At 35.4% G+C, this 15,031-nt stretch overlaps 1 protein-coding gene and 1 pseudogene across 1 annotated transcript in view; one reads left to right on the plus strand and one right to left on the minus strand.

The window, feature by feature from the left end:
* Positions 1-15,031, minus strand: part of LOC139947222 (pyridoxal kinase-like) — an 84,076-nt gene that overhangs the window by 42,517 nt on the left and 26,528 nt on the right. The gene's annotated exons all lie outside the window — the stretch shown is intronic.
* On the plus strand, positions 4,901-12,533 carry LOC139947478 (uncharacterized; annotated as a pseudogene).

Genomic DNA, 15,031 nt, shown 5'->3' on the forward strand with positions numbered 1-15,031 from the left:
AAACAATTAGTAGAAATGAAACTTTGTAAGAAGGTTTTGCTTTTGTAGCCTACAACAAGGTTTACTTAAATAAGTACGCCTTATGTGATTTATGTGATTTAGTTATCAATAAATATGTATTTTGTGGTAAAGAGATGCATACAGTAATTCATAAATACCTTTGGTTAGAAGCCTACCACAGCGTTTGGTAGTTTAAAGCATTTTGAGATACATTTCACTTCAAAGTTATATGGTTAAAAATATGCAACCTTTTGGGATACTTTTTATAGATGTCAGTTTCATTGTGTTTATCAACAATTATATAAAAGGATTAAAAAAGGTTAAATAATAACGTGCTTCTAAAACCGAAACTTTTGGTTTTAGAAACATCTGATTGGGTTTTTTTTTTGTCTTAGAAGCATAAGATTGTTTGGTTGTTTTTTTTTTTTCGTTTTAGAAGCATTCAATTGTTTGATTGTTTTTTAGTTAATTCAGAGGCATTCAGTTTTTTTTTTTTTTGGTCTTAGAGGCAGTAGATTGTTCGATTGTTTTTGTTTTTTAGAAGCATTTGTGTGTTTGATTGTTTTTCGGTTGATTGTTCGATTGCTTTGGGGGTTTTACTGAGAAGCATTTGTGTGTTTGATTGTTTTTCGGTTGATTGCTCAACTGTTTTGGGGGGTTTAGAAGCATTTTATTGTTTTATACAAAATGTTTAAAGGCAAAAATACTTTTGAAAAGTATACTTTGCCATAAATATTTTATAGCAACAATATCGAAGTCTTATATAGCACACGTATCTACCAAACAAGGTACTCAAGACGCTGAGTATATACAAACTTTCAGAAGATAGGTTATTGCAGTGATGAATAGCAATATGAAACCATTCCTGTACATTAGTTGAAAGAACTTGATTCATTACTGTTCATTACTTGAAAATCCTGAGCAGCGCAAGAGACCTATTGGCTAGTCGATATTTTAATTTTAAAAACCAAGCCTTGAAGTCAGAAGAAGATTTTATTATACGTTAATTCTAATGCTTGATGATAAGGTAGATCTAATGTGAAAAACAGCAATGTGTGACAAATTTGTTTAAGGTATGAAAATGATTGATGTTAATTTTTTATTCTTAAAAGACAATGTACTGGAATGTTAATTACTGAGAATTTGTTTTGTGTGAAAACTCACTGAATATAATTGTTCAAGTACCAATTAAACAGAACTACATTACTGAGTAATGGAAATACTGTCAACTACAGGAATTGGCACATTAATAAGACCTTAGGTAAAGAAGTCCTAAGTTACTCCATGTTTACCTCCCAGCTAAAGTTCTGCTGATTTAGTCATTAGAATTTAGTAACACAAGAAGTACACTCTATTTGCTTTATCATAGAGTAGGCATATGTGACAATACTTCAATCCACCCCACCATCCTGGTGACTCTAAATAGAGCACTTGACAAGCTCTCCCCTATCATGATAACAATACTGTGTTTTTGTTACAACAAAACTGCTGACCAAAGTTAATGAATACATGTACATGTATGTCCATTTGTTTTACACAAGGATAGCATAAATATTACAGTAATATAGAGTGATCATCTGATTACAAGCTAATAACGGTAATTTCTATGTAAACCCAAGGAATTTCCCACCACAAATGACAAGTGGAAAAGTTTAGTGTCCCGACCTTTACAGTGACTTTGTGATGGGTCAACTTTGAAGTTTGAACAGAGTACAAGGAGAGTCTCCGTTGTCAACAAAATCTTTAGGTACACCACCATAGGATAGGATTGTCAAAGACAATAATGAACTGTCGAATAATAAACCTAAATTAAAACTTACAGTATATTCACAGAATATAATGTAAGTTTGAATTCAGGTCTTTCAGTGAACTTCCAAAATAACCAATCAGAGACTGGTCCAGCTTCAGTGACCAGCAACAGTTAAGGCTTTACAGTTAAGTGTGCACAGAGAGGATTAGGAATCATTCCAAATTAATTAACACGTTTCATCAAATCTGAATTCTTGAAGAATTCTCACAGTTGTATATGTCAGGGGTGAGTTTTGATCTTTGATGTTTTAAGTTGTAGTTTTAATGTTTAGTTAGTTTGAATTGATATTTGTTTTTTTTGTGTAGGTGAGTGTAATATAAAAGAACTTTTGTTTAATCCAAATAGTTCATGATATTGTTACTATGACTGTTTAAACCTTAGCTAACCAGTGGAAACAATGTTAGGTTTCATTAACGTGAATTTGATTGTATTAATTGTCTCATGTTCCTGAGAGTTACTCGGTTTATTCTTATAGCTTGAATATCAGCCTGAGTATATGGTCAATGATTAAGTGTTTGAGTTACATTTGCTGGAAGTGTTCATGCCAGCTTCTTACTTCTTGTGTTTAACTTGATTATTCATATTTTGTCTTGTATTTCCTGTAAGTGAATTTGCTTCAGTTTTGATTTGTGAATCAAATTACTTTATTTTGTGGTTTAAATACTGGAATAAAAAGGTAGCGACAAGTTCTTAATCGGCCTTTTAAAACCAACTGGGTCGTGGCCATGCGATAAAGGCCCAAGCCGAAGGCCTTTATCGCACGGCCACAACCCTGCAAGGTTTTAAACTGCTGGTTAAGAATGAGTCACTACTCTTTTATTCCCATTCATGAATCCATGTGCGAGTCCTGGTACTGAAAGCCCTAACTTTGCAAGTTTTGCTACTAAATTGTCACGGTGTAAGTAAGAATGACTGTAACATGGTGTGTTTTTTAAATTCTCAATGAAGAGTTATTCACTAAGTGATCTTTGAACTACGGTGTATTGTGTTTAGCTCAGTTTTTAGTCTACTTTTTTTAATAGTTGGGTCTGGTTTTTATTTTATTTTTTAGTTAAGATCAGTTTTGGGTATGCTTTAAGTTTGTTTTATAAGAATCATCTATTTGAATAAAAGTCTTTGAACAGTAGGAAATCAGAACAGACAATCATTTTGTGTGCATCTGCAGTGTCGTTTAAGTTTACCCTCTGTTGAACTCTGTGTGAAACCACACCAACAATCCAGAGTTTGGATTATACAACATTATTATTATTATTATTTCATTTAACCACAGCATGCAAAAGAAGATCAAAATTTCCTTTGTGCCTTTACCTCCTAGAGTCAGGCAATGTTAAAATGCGAGATACTTAACATGATGAGATCATGTTTTAAACAAACGCCTTGCATGCAGGAGCTAACTTACATGTATGCACAAAGCAGTCAATACATAGGCTGGTTGTCAAATTGAAAATCTGTTAGTATGCGCGCGCACGCACAGCCGTTAATGTAGCCTGCAGTTAGACCCTTCGCAAAACAGAGCCAGAGGAAGCGACAGAAAATGAAATTTACAGGAAAGTTTTGAAGATTTTTTCATCATTATTAGTATGCCTTTTAACATAAAGGGTTTTATGAATGGGGAAAAGAGTAGTAATTCTGTATAACCGGAAGTTTAAAACCTTGGAGGGTCATCCCTACAAGAGAGGAACTCACCTTTTGTCAGTTTAAAACTGCTGGTATAAGAATGAGTTCAAATGGAAACCTTTTCGCAACACTAGGTGGCAGCAGACTTATCAGGTAAATCCATTATTCTAGACAGAGTGTGCACATGCTCAGAGCTACAGAAACAACGGAATACTACCTGGTATGTCTGCTGCCAGGTACCGTCCCAAAGTTACACTGAGCCTAGCAGAGAAATTATTTTAAATTATATTTCAAACTGTCTAAATCACTGTCTCAATAAATTCAAATGTATTTTCCTGAAGCGGATTTCTTAAAAAAGAAAGAAAGAACAAATTATTTGAGTGTTCAGGTTTTTCCTCTCTTTGTTTCTTAGAAATAAACATGGAGGTTCAGCGAAGACATTGCTGGCTTTGTAAGGTTTAACTTGAACAGACCATTCATCAACCTGATTGCGGAGACGTGCAAATCAGTTTCTTAACTGCAACATGTTTTTCATTAATTTGCGTACAGTTTAAAACCAAAGGTCATTACCAGATAAAATGGATCCTTTGCATATGGGCACTTCCATGGTCAGTCGCATTACACTTTTCTGTGTCATTTCTTGATCTTGGTGCTAATAGTTCTATGTGAGATACTATTTCCACTAAGTTTATAGACTGATTTGTACTTGAAACCCAAGGCTTTGAATTGATGATATTAGAAATGTTGTGGGCTTTGTGCTCTGGGTGTTATAACATTGTAAAAAGCGGTCAGTCGCATTACACAAAAAGAATATGGTAAAAATTACACTAGTCATAATTCAAAAGTTTCCTCTAACTAAAAAACTTGTGAAAGTTTTTCTACATGTAACACACAACTCTTATACATGAGTATCTAACAGGATACTTATAATATAAATAGACAGCAACTTGAACTTTTAGGAATACATGGGAAAACCATGGTCAGTCGAATTATAGGTCAGTCGCATTACAGTTTTCCAGTCAATTTACCTAAGCCTACAGGGAGCCCAAGCTGAGTTCTTATTTGGCAAAATTGGGTTCATTCCTTGTCAACAACTAAAAAATAAACTGGTTTCATATGTTACCTATAACTTCTAAGTGGAAAGAAAGTTGTGACAACAATTTTATTTTTTGGTGTCATGTCCATGTTTGCTTGGAATTGCCCATAAGAATCCTTTATGCAACTTGATCAAACACTTCAAAGTGTATTTCACATCTGGGAACTTCCCTTCACATTGCAACTACATTTATGCATTGTTAATCATTAGATCTCTGACACTTAGATCCGCAATCCTCACAAAACAAATAGAGTGTTCCTCACACTTGACAAAACATTTTTGTGTGTGCAAGGCGGTGATCTTAGGTAAGATCAAGGTCTAATTTTTGCAGCAATGCATGATAATATTTAATCTAGACAGAGACAGATCATATCACAGTGATAACCGGGCAGATTTGATGTAGGATCCCTTTGTGGATTTACTCCAAAGAACTACCATTAGTGGTTATTTTAAAGGGTGAGTTTCACTGTAATCTAAAATTGATTATGGCTAACAACTTGTCTCTTGTCCCACGAAGTGACCTATCTTTAAAAAATTTTTTTATAAAAACTGTTAGCATAATCCTTCATGTTAACATTTTTAGCAAGCTGGTTTATACTTACTGAGAATGCGATGCGAATTTGACGTGAATTTGACCTCACAACTCTGTTTTCGGAGCGATATTGGCAAGAGAATTGAGCACACCTCAACTGCTGCGAACTATTTGATGCGAATTTGTGACGTCAACATTCATATTGCATTCGCAGGAAGTATGAACCAGGCTTTACATGTAACAATTTTGTGTTCCTACGAAGTAACCTATCTTAACACGTCCTTTCACTTATGACTTACTAGTGCTACAGTACAGTTCGAAACTCGCATGTTTGACTTTTGTGTTTTCATGAAGTGACATATCTGTCAGATATATTGAAGTGTAGTGTTTCCATTAAGTGCAAGTGACTATGTGAGTGCATTAGAGTCTCTCTATTTACAAAGTCTAGGGAAAAAAAAGAAAGAAAAAAAATCAACGTTATTTGAGTGATTAATTATGTTCATTTTGTTTCTCTCTTGTATGTTAGAAACAAACATGGACGTTCAGCGTGGACATTGCTGGCGTTGTGAAGTTCAACTGGAACAGACCATTAACTGTCCTGATTGCAAGATGGCGGAGTATTGTAGCTCAACGTGTGAACACAGAGACAGAGTTAGACATAGGAGTAGAGAGTGCCCATTATTTGGAACAAGATCATGCAACAAATGCAATAAGGAGGGTACAATGAAAGAGGTATGTCTGCTCAATCCTCTATCCGCACTTCTTATTTTAAAAAGAAAATTAATAACATTGCTTAAAGCCATTGGACCCTTTCAGTAAACAGTACTGTCCAAGGCCCACACTTCGTGTATCACAAGTTATATATAAAATAACAAACCTGTGAAAATTTAGGCTCAATCGGCTTAGAGTCGGGAGAAAATTAACGGGAAAACCCACCCTTGTTTCCGCATGTTTCGCTGTGTCACCCATGACATGTGTTTAAAATAAATCCGTAGTTCTCGCTATCAAGAATTTATACTATTTTAATGTTTTCTCAAAAAGTAAAGCATTTCATGGAATATTATTACAAGTGAAGTCTTTCACTATTACCTTCTGTAAACCCTGTAAGTTATTTGTAAATCTGTGAACTTTTTTTAGAAATAAACATGGAGGTTCAGATAAGGAGTCTAAAACGGTTGTGTAGTTCTTAAGATATGGTCCCACTTCCGGTTGACCCGGAAGTAAAGGTCAACATGGGGTCACGGCCAGCCAATGCGAATTTCCAATGTCAAAGGAGTAAATAACCAAAACAAAATTGAAAATCGTTTGTGTAGTTCTTAAGATATGGTCCCACTTCCGGTTGACCCGGAAGAAAAGGTCAACATGGGGGTCATGGTTTTCAAAGTTAATGTTTAATGCCTAAGGAGTCTATAACTGAAAAAGTTTAAAAATTGGTTGTATAGTTCTTGAGAAATGATCCCACTTCCGGTTGACCCGGAAATAAAGGTCAACACAAGGTCACAGTTTTCAAAGTTAATATTTAATGTCTAAGTTGTCTAAAACTGAAAGAAGTTTGAAAATCGGTTGTGTAGTTCTTGAGATATGGTCCCACTTCCGGTTGACTCGGAAGAAGAGGTCAAAATGGGGTCACGAATTTTCCCCAACAAAATTTAATGCCTAAGGAGTCTATAACTGAAGAAAATAATTAAATCGGTTGTGTAACTCTTGAGATATAGTCCCACTTCCGGTTGACCGGGAATAAGAGGTCAAATCGGGGTCACGGTTACCCAATGCAAATCTATCATGACTAAGGAGTCTATTACTGAAAAAAACTTTGAATTCGGCCGTTCACTTCTTGAGATATAGTGCTGCAAAGAAAAACTCATTAAAGCTTCTAATTATCATAAATTATCACGTAATGACATCACAGTTTTAAAATTGTGTTTTTCGTACTAACAAATTTCATAAGGTACACGATGGTGTGTAACTTACCCCAATCCAATGCCTTTTACAAAAAAACCTATTAGAACGTACATTCGTTTTAACGAAAACCCTGAACCATCGTAGGATTCCTATTGGTTGTGTACAAATCCAATGGAGTATGTCCATAACACGGTTAGAAAAAAAAAAATACAATGATGCCACCATCAGGACAGCGTCGTAGACTCCCCTCAAGTAAGTCCTCAATCCAAACAGGTCCACACTGTATTGCAAACACCCATAGAGAAAGTGTACAGCCCCATGAATCCAACTGCACCCAGTTTAGTGACTACATCCAGAAGTACTACGTTGTACCCATGACGCCAAGATTTTAATTTATTCGTTAATGATAGACGTCCCTTGATTGGTTTTAATGGACGGAAACCATTATTTTTAGAATCAGTATATTTTTCAACACAAAATATCAAATTTAGGAAACAAACAGATAAATAATTTTGAAGTTATTAAGTTTTTGACCATTTAAATGTTGACATTTGAAGAGCCATTGTGTTTGTGCACAGACACAAAACGTGCAATACATGACGTCATGGTGACATCGTCCGGATTTTAAGGCCATGGAATAGTTATACAGTACCCAAAAAGCACAAAATTGAAAAAAAAAATTGCGATCGGACGTATAGTTTGTGAGATATGGCAGTCTAAAGATTGGCTAATTAAATATTCATGTCGTTATAACTTAGTTAATTAATTATTTAATTTATGCAAATTACATTTCACTGCAACTTCAAGACCTAAGCTTTAATATGATATAGGGTCTGACTCTTTTATACTAAGCCAAGTATGATTTTTGGCTTTAACAAAATGCCCTGGTTAAACCTATGGGCTTTTGACGGAAACAAATAATAATAACAAATAAAAATCTTGACGATTTCAATAGCTGTTCCAACTAAAGTTCGAAACAGCTAATAATAATAATAATAATAATAATAATAATAATAATAATAATAATAATAATAATAATAATAATAATAATAATAATAATAATAATAATAATAATAATAATAATAATAATAATAATAATAATAATAATAATAATAATAATAATAATAATAATAATAATAATAATAATAGCGGCACAAAAAACAACAACATGCATTTTCTTTACACAAAGTGTTAACTCATATACAAGCAATCATTCGTTTATTCTTTCCAGTGTGGAGGCTGCAACAACGCATGGTACTGTAACAAGGATTGCCAGAGAAGTGATTGGGCAAATCATAAGACGTCATGCGACAAAACAAAGGCAGCTATAGTGACAGTTGCAGCTCAATTAAGGGAGTTATATTGTACAATGCAAACGGACAGACTTGATGCTTTCCATCATTATTTTGGAAAGTGCATTGCCAAAGACTTCTTGCAACTTGATAACAATGAGTGGTCTGATGGGTCATTGAAGAAAACTGACTTGAACAGGGACTATCATATTTTGTCAGCTGGTTGCGGAGACTTACGCAACACTGTCTTGACAGCCGCTTCCCTCCCTGCCAGGTACCAGGGAAGTCTTTACATCACTCTCAATGACTTTGACCCCCTTGTCATGGCAAGGAATGTCTTGTTTCTCTTTATGTTGGTTCGGTTTGCAGACACTGAGGAAATTGAAAGCAGTCTGACTACCATCTGGTACTCGGTTCACATTACAAAGAAAGAGTATGACTTGATCAAGACCAGCTTGGATGAGCTCATTCAGATGACCCCTCAAAGACTCACAGAGGTCACTCAAGGGTTGGTCAAAGTTCAAGGTGAAGATCTTACAGTCATGAGTCAGGTTTGGGAAAAATGGAGATCACTTGAATGCGAACGGGAGAAAACATCCTCAATCAATCTCAGAAAACAAAGAAAAGAATTGATTGATGAAGAAACTGTACAAAAGTATGGCAAGGACAAGATATTTATTTATACAAATTGTTCACAATCATCCAATGCTGACAAGCAAATTAAAGAATGGTTTGACCATGGAATGTTCCTCCCCAAAGAAAAAAAACAAGAATTAATGTCATTTGATAACCCGACACTAACAGGGTGTGCAGCTGATTTCCCTAAAAAGCCGAGCCAAAAGGATTATGCCTTTGTGTACTGTATCAGAGCGTTTTTACATCCCTTCAGAGTATGGGATTGCTTGAGAATGAGGGAGTCTGAGACCAGACCAGACCCAACCCCTATGGAAATGTACCACAATTATATCACAAAACTCCTCAAGAAGGTAAAAAGCTTCATCCAGAATGGAAGACTTTTTGTTCAAGTGTCACTAGCCTATTGTATGGGCTTTCCTTCAGTACATAATTCTCTAAAGATGCCAAACTATGATCGCATCTTCACATCCAATATTGCTGACTATGTTGGGTTTGCCAAGCTCCTGCAAGACTTCAAACCACTTCTTAATTCTAGTGATCACTACTCAGTACTTGTTACTGAGACATTAATCTGGACACATTTTCTACCTCAGGCTGACTGTCAACCTGAGGACACAGAATATGAATCTTGCATTGAATCATACTGTCTGGACACAGGCAGGGATTTGGGCGACCATAGTTTTGACATTGGACGTGACAACCGGTTAGAGTACTTTGATAATGCCCCTCACTTTGTTGGCTATCTGCGTGCACAAATCATTTGGTGAAGTGATGAAGTACAATGGTCTACAAATGCGTGACTTTCGTAAGAAGCTGAATCGTCATGTCCCATTTCAGTATCGAGTGAATGCTCGTGATTTGACCCTAATCAGTGCAACTGAAAGAGCAGTGGAGTGGTCTCTGCCACACACTGATGGCTAAGTTCAATGAAATTTGAGATTTAAGATCAATATAGCTTAAAGTCACCTGGAAATGGTATTTTGTCAAAATATAGCTTTTGTCACTAAAATATGTTTTGATGAGTGGAATATGAATAAACAATTAACTAAGGTACTTAAAAATTGGTTTCCATTTTATTTACAAATTTAAAAGTAGGCCCGACCCGAGAGAGCGCTGTTTGTGACGTCAATCGAGGCGCAATATTTGAAGAGAATTGTGTAGTCTGGCCCCGTACACTACGTCTGGATACCTGATCGTATGATGCTTACGTACAGAACTACGGTCACAGACTGCACGCACTGTATGGCTGCTGTGCGGCTGATCCACTCCGATTACCCAGCACGGTGAATCGCAAGCAGTGCCAACACAAGATAGTGACGCTTGGCGCAAGCTGAAAACATGCCCTCAAAGTTGAAACAATACCGGATTGTTTTCAAGTTTTCAGGCAAATGCTCCTTTAGGTTCATCCTGTCTTTCAGGTACCTTCTTCGACTTCCCACTAGCTGCAAAAATTGTTGGGATGGCGTCATGTTTTAGAAAAGATCTTTTCTCTTCATGTCAAAATGGGTGGCACGACAGCTTTGCAAACTGACCCCATCTTTAGTTGTTTTGCTGCATCCAGCAGCATTACACCTGGTCAACATTGCCGGAAAAATGCAAGAAAAAAAACTTTTTTGAAACGTACAAACTCACGACTAGGACTTGCATGTACTTGCACCTACATGTGTTCGATGTTCGATCAAGGCAAAGTCTGCCTGGATTGACGTCACAAAAGGGGTAGGCGGAGTCACCCCCAAACAACTTTAATTATTTTTTAAACATATAAATCGTTAAAAACATTTACTCAAAAAATTATTTTATTGTTCATAAACAATATACTCTAATTTTTGAAGAAAAAAATTATATTTCCAGGTGACTTTAATCTAATCAGGTCCATGTACAATGTAGATCTTACTTCTCACTGTAAAAAGTTATACTGCGCAAAACTGTCAAGGAATATTTAATTAGGATTGAAGTGGTAAATGTGGATTGAAGTAGTTTTTAGCTTTAATTATAAATACACGTATGGAGCTTGCAAATTCCTCACAAAATGTTCCCACAAAAGAGCTAGCAAAACTGCTGACCAAAAGTTAATATGTTCACATGTTTCAACAAGGGTAAGATAAATATATATACAGAGTGACCAGCTGAAGACAAGCTAATTATAATGATTTCTACACAAACCTACTGCTTAAAGGCAGTGGACACTATTGGTAATTGTCAAAGACTAGCCTTCACAGTTGGTGTATCTCAACATATGCATAAAATAACAAACCTGTGAAAGTTTGAGCTCAATCGGTCATCGAACTTGTGAGATAATAATGAAAGAAAAAACACCCTTGTCATACGAAGTTGTGTGCGTTAAGATGGTTGATTTCGAGACCTCAAGTTCTAAATCTGAGGTCTCAAAATTAAATTTGTGAAAACTATGGCACTTCAGAGGGAGCCATTTCTCACAATGTTTTATACCATCAACCTCTCCCCATTACTCGTCACCAAGTAAGGTTTAATGCTAATAATTATTTTGCGTAATTACCAATAGTGTCCACTGCCTTTAAGTGAGTCTTCCCATAAGTTCCTACAAGGGAGACATAAATGTATGGAAATACAGAGTGTCAAGCTAATTATAACACTTTCTATGTAAGCTCATTGTGTTAAGGGAGTTTTTGAGAAAAAAACAACTACGTGTATTTCCTTATTGCCACATATTCTCTTGTTCAAGTGGAAGGGATTAGTGTCCCTCTAGGACTGCTCGTCTCCAGCCGTGGCCTTTTCAGTGATTTTATGGGTCAAGTTGAAATAAGTTGAGATATATTGAGTTATACAAGGAGAAATTCCTTTGTCAGCAAAGAAATATTGAGGTACATCACCACAGGATCGGTGACCAATGTCAAAGAAAGTGATGAACAGACCAATAGTAATCATCAAATTCAAACTTAGTTGTATAAATGTTCAGTGAACTTTTGAACTAACCAATCTCGTCTGGCATCAGTGACCAGCAAAAGTTAAGGCTTTAAAAGTCATGCACAGTATAGGCATCAGGAGTCATTCCAAATTGATGAGCACAGTGGTGAACTTTGGTAAACCTGTGAGATGGAAGATCGGGGTCATCATAGCCATAGCTTAGGGTGAGCTTTTGATCTTTGATGTTATAAGTTGTAGTTTTAACAGTCAGTTTTTTTGGAATTGATATTACCGTATTGGTTGTAGTATTTCTTGTGTTTATGTGAGTTTACTATAATACAAAATGTATAACTCTTCCTCAAGAACTTTAGTTCCATCCAAATATCTAGAATATTGTGACTGTGATTATGTTAACCTTTCTTACAATCAGGGAAAACAATGTTAGGTTTCATTGATGTGGAACTGATTGTATTCATTGTCTCATGCTTCATTTATATTGAGAGTTACTCCATTTTATTATTATCTTAAATATCAGTCTGAGTTTGGTCATACTGATGAGGTGTAAGAGTAACATTTGCTGAAAGCTTCCGTCTTCTTGTTTCACATGTTTGTCTTGTATTTCTGCTAATTTAAAATGTTTTACAGTTGAAGTCTATTTTGGGAGAAGTGGTTTCGATTGAGAATTGTTAAAGGGTCTATGTAACTTTTGTAGGACAAAAAGCACAATGTCCACAGATTTACACTAAACTTACACAGTTTGAAGATAATGATAGTAGAAAGCTTCCCTGAAAATATTACGTGCTGAGGTGCTGTAGTTTTGGGGAAATGAGTAAAACAATGTCATGAAAATAATTTTCGTCTCATGAGACGAAAATTATTTTAAGCATTACAAATGTATTTTCATGACAATGTTTTACTAATTTCTCAAAAACTACAGCACCTCAGTAAGTAATATTTGAAGGGAAGCTTTCCACTATCATTATCTTCAAACCCTGTAAGTTTAATGTAAATCTATGGACATTTTGAAAAGGTACCCAAATCCTTTAAATCAAATTGCTTAATTTTGTGGTTATAACGTTAATGTTGATTGTATCACACAGCACTTTAGTTCAAAGAGTTGTAATCATTCGCATCACAATGTCTTTATTTTGGCCTCGTGCATGTATGTAGTATTGCATAAATCCATCTGTGAGTCCAGTCCTGGGTTTTGAGAACAAGGACAAAGCTCTAACAACTATCCAAGTTTGCTAATAAGACTGCTTTATGATTTGTTTTGATTCCTAATGAAGGTTGTTCACAAAGTGACCTTTGAACTACAGTGTTTATCTCAGTTTATGGTAATAAAGATGTGTATTCTAAACCCTTGTTCTCTATTTACTCTCTATTTACAGGGGCCTGTTTTCAGCAGTTAGAGTCTGTTTTGAAAAACTCTGTTTTTCACACTAAGGTCAGTTTGAGTCTATTTTCTATTTTAGGTTGTTTTGAATATCGATTTCGTCTAGTTCAGATCCAATTCTAGATCTGTATCAGTTTATGTCATCTCCCACCGGTGATGTGTTTACTGTTGCTACTTTTTTGAACGTTTCTCTTACGTTTTTAGTTCATCCGTTTTTGCATGTCACAAATCAGTGACCACGGCAAATCACCTGCTGGCATCTTAGGAATTTTGTTTAGGGTGTGGCAAGACTCTTTTTCATTACACAGGTACCTTGCTGATGGTATTTCTTATCTCTTCTGTTTCTGGTTCCGTTTTGGTCAAGTTCGCCGTATTTTCCGTAGTCAACCCCAGCTAGTTTGTCATTGACAATTTCGTAAGTAGTATATTTCTACATTGTATAATATTTAATGTCACTTATTGCAATTGTATAAATGTATTGGTTATGGTAAAATTACTTCCTGTCTATTTTGATGATTCGGGCTATTTGAAGTTATTTTTCTAGTCCAAAAGCTATTCTGTATTTATTTGGGATCCAAAATAGATTCAACACTAAATTTGGGTATGCAAAGGTTTTATGGTGCCACTGGCAAAGTTGTTTTATTCTCCAAAGTCTTATTTTGGACACAACATGTTTGTTTCTTAAATTACTTTTATTATACTGTTTGTATTTCCAAACAGTTTTGTTCTATCCTATCCCAGGTTTATTCTATACCAGGTTTAAACCTCTGTACATAACCGTAATGTCTCACTGTGTTGATTGAAGTGATTTTCCCCAGAAACAATTTGTAAGTTTGGTCTATAATTGTTATAATTGTTCATCGTTTGTTATCGAATTGGTGCAACGTTGATTTGATGAAGCCTTTAATAATTGCTTTCTTTAATCAATCTGGAGACCCACAATTGCTCATTTTCTTTAATCTTTTTGGAGGGTATTGATTGTTTATTTTCTTATAATCTTTCCGGAAACCTTCAATTGCATTTTCTTTAATATTTCTAGAAACCTCTGATTGCTTGTTTTCTCTAAATACCCTTCTTGTATATTTGATTTGATTATTGAGTAAATTAATTAACTATTTCATTATTTGTTATTTTAGTTCACCTGCTCCTCGCCGAGTTATAAAATAAACTACCAAGTCGATTTACACAATTTGTCTACCGACTGTTCATTAATTGCGTCATTACAATGACAGTTTAAGTCTATTTGGATGAAGTTTTTGAACAGTATAGTCAGAACAACTATTTTGTGTGCATCTGTAGAGTTGTATTGAGTTTACCCATTGAAACCCTGTGTGAAACTACACTAAACACCAATCATCTGAGAGGTTTGAATATTTTACATAAATAACGCTTTATTTGAAAATATTTAAAGGAATCATTTTGTGATGTGTAAAAAGAATGCATCATGTATAATGAAAATAAAAGGTGGAAAAGCTGATCCATTGCAGCTAGTGTTTTTTGTGACAATTGTGCAACAGACCCTTCCCATGAAATATGTAAATTGCACATAGCACGTGCGCACTATAACGTTTTGGTTGGCAAAATGAGGGAACATCGCGCTGTTTTATACACGGCTAATGGGTGCGTGACGCAGATGCGATTGCGCGTCTGCTTAGTGCACAACTCTAAGGTGTTTGCCAACCAACAGGGTCTGTACGCATGCGTGAATGTAATAAGCATATTTCATGGGATGGGTCCATTGCATCTTGTTCACCAAAAGCGTATAAGCATATTACAACAATATTCATAAATACACGGGATAGTTTATCTATTCTGATTGGTCGAGAAAAAATCACATGGGCATGTTGAAATGTGCAACAATGGTGAG

This window comes from Asterias amurensis, chromosome 14 (assembly GCF_032118995.1).
Source record: "Asterias amurensis chromosome 14, ASM3211899v1".
Taxonomy (NCBI): domain Eukaryota; kingdom Metazoa; phylum Echinodermata; class Asteroidea; order Forcipulatida; family Asteriidae; genus Asterias; species Asterias amurensis.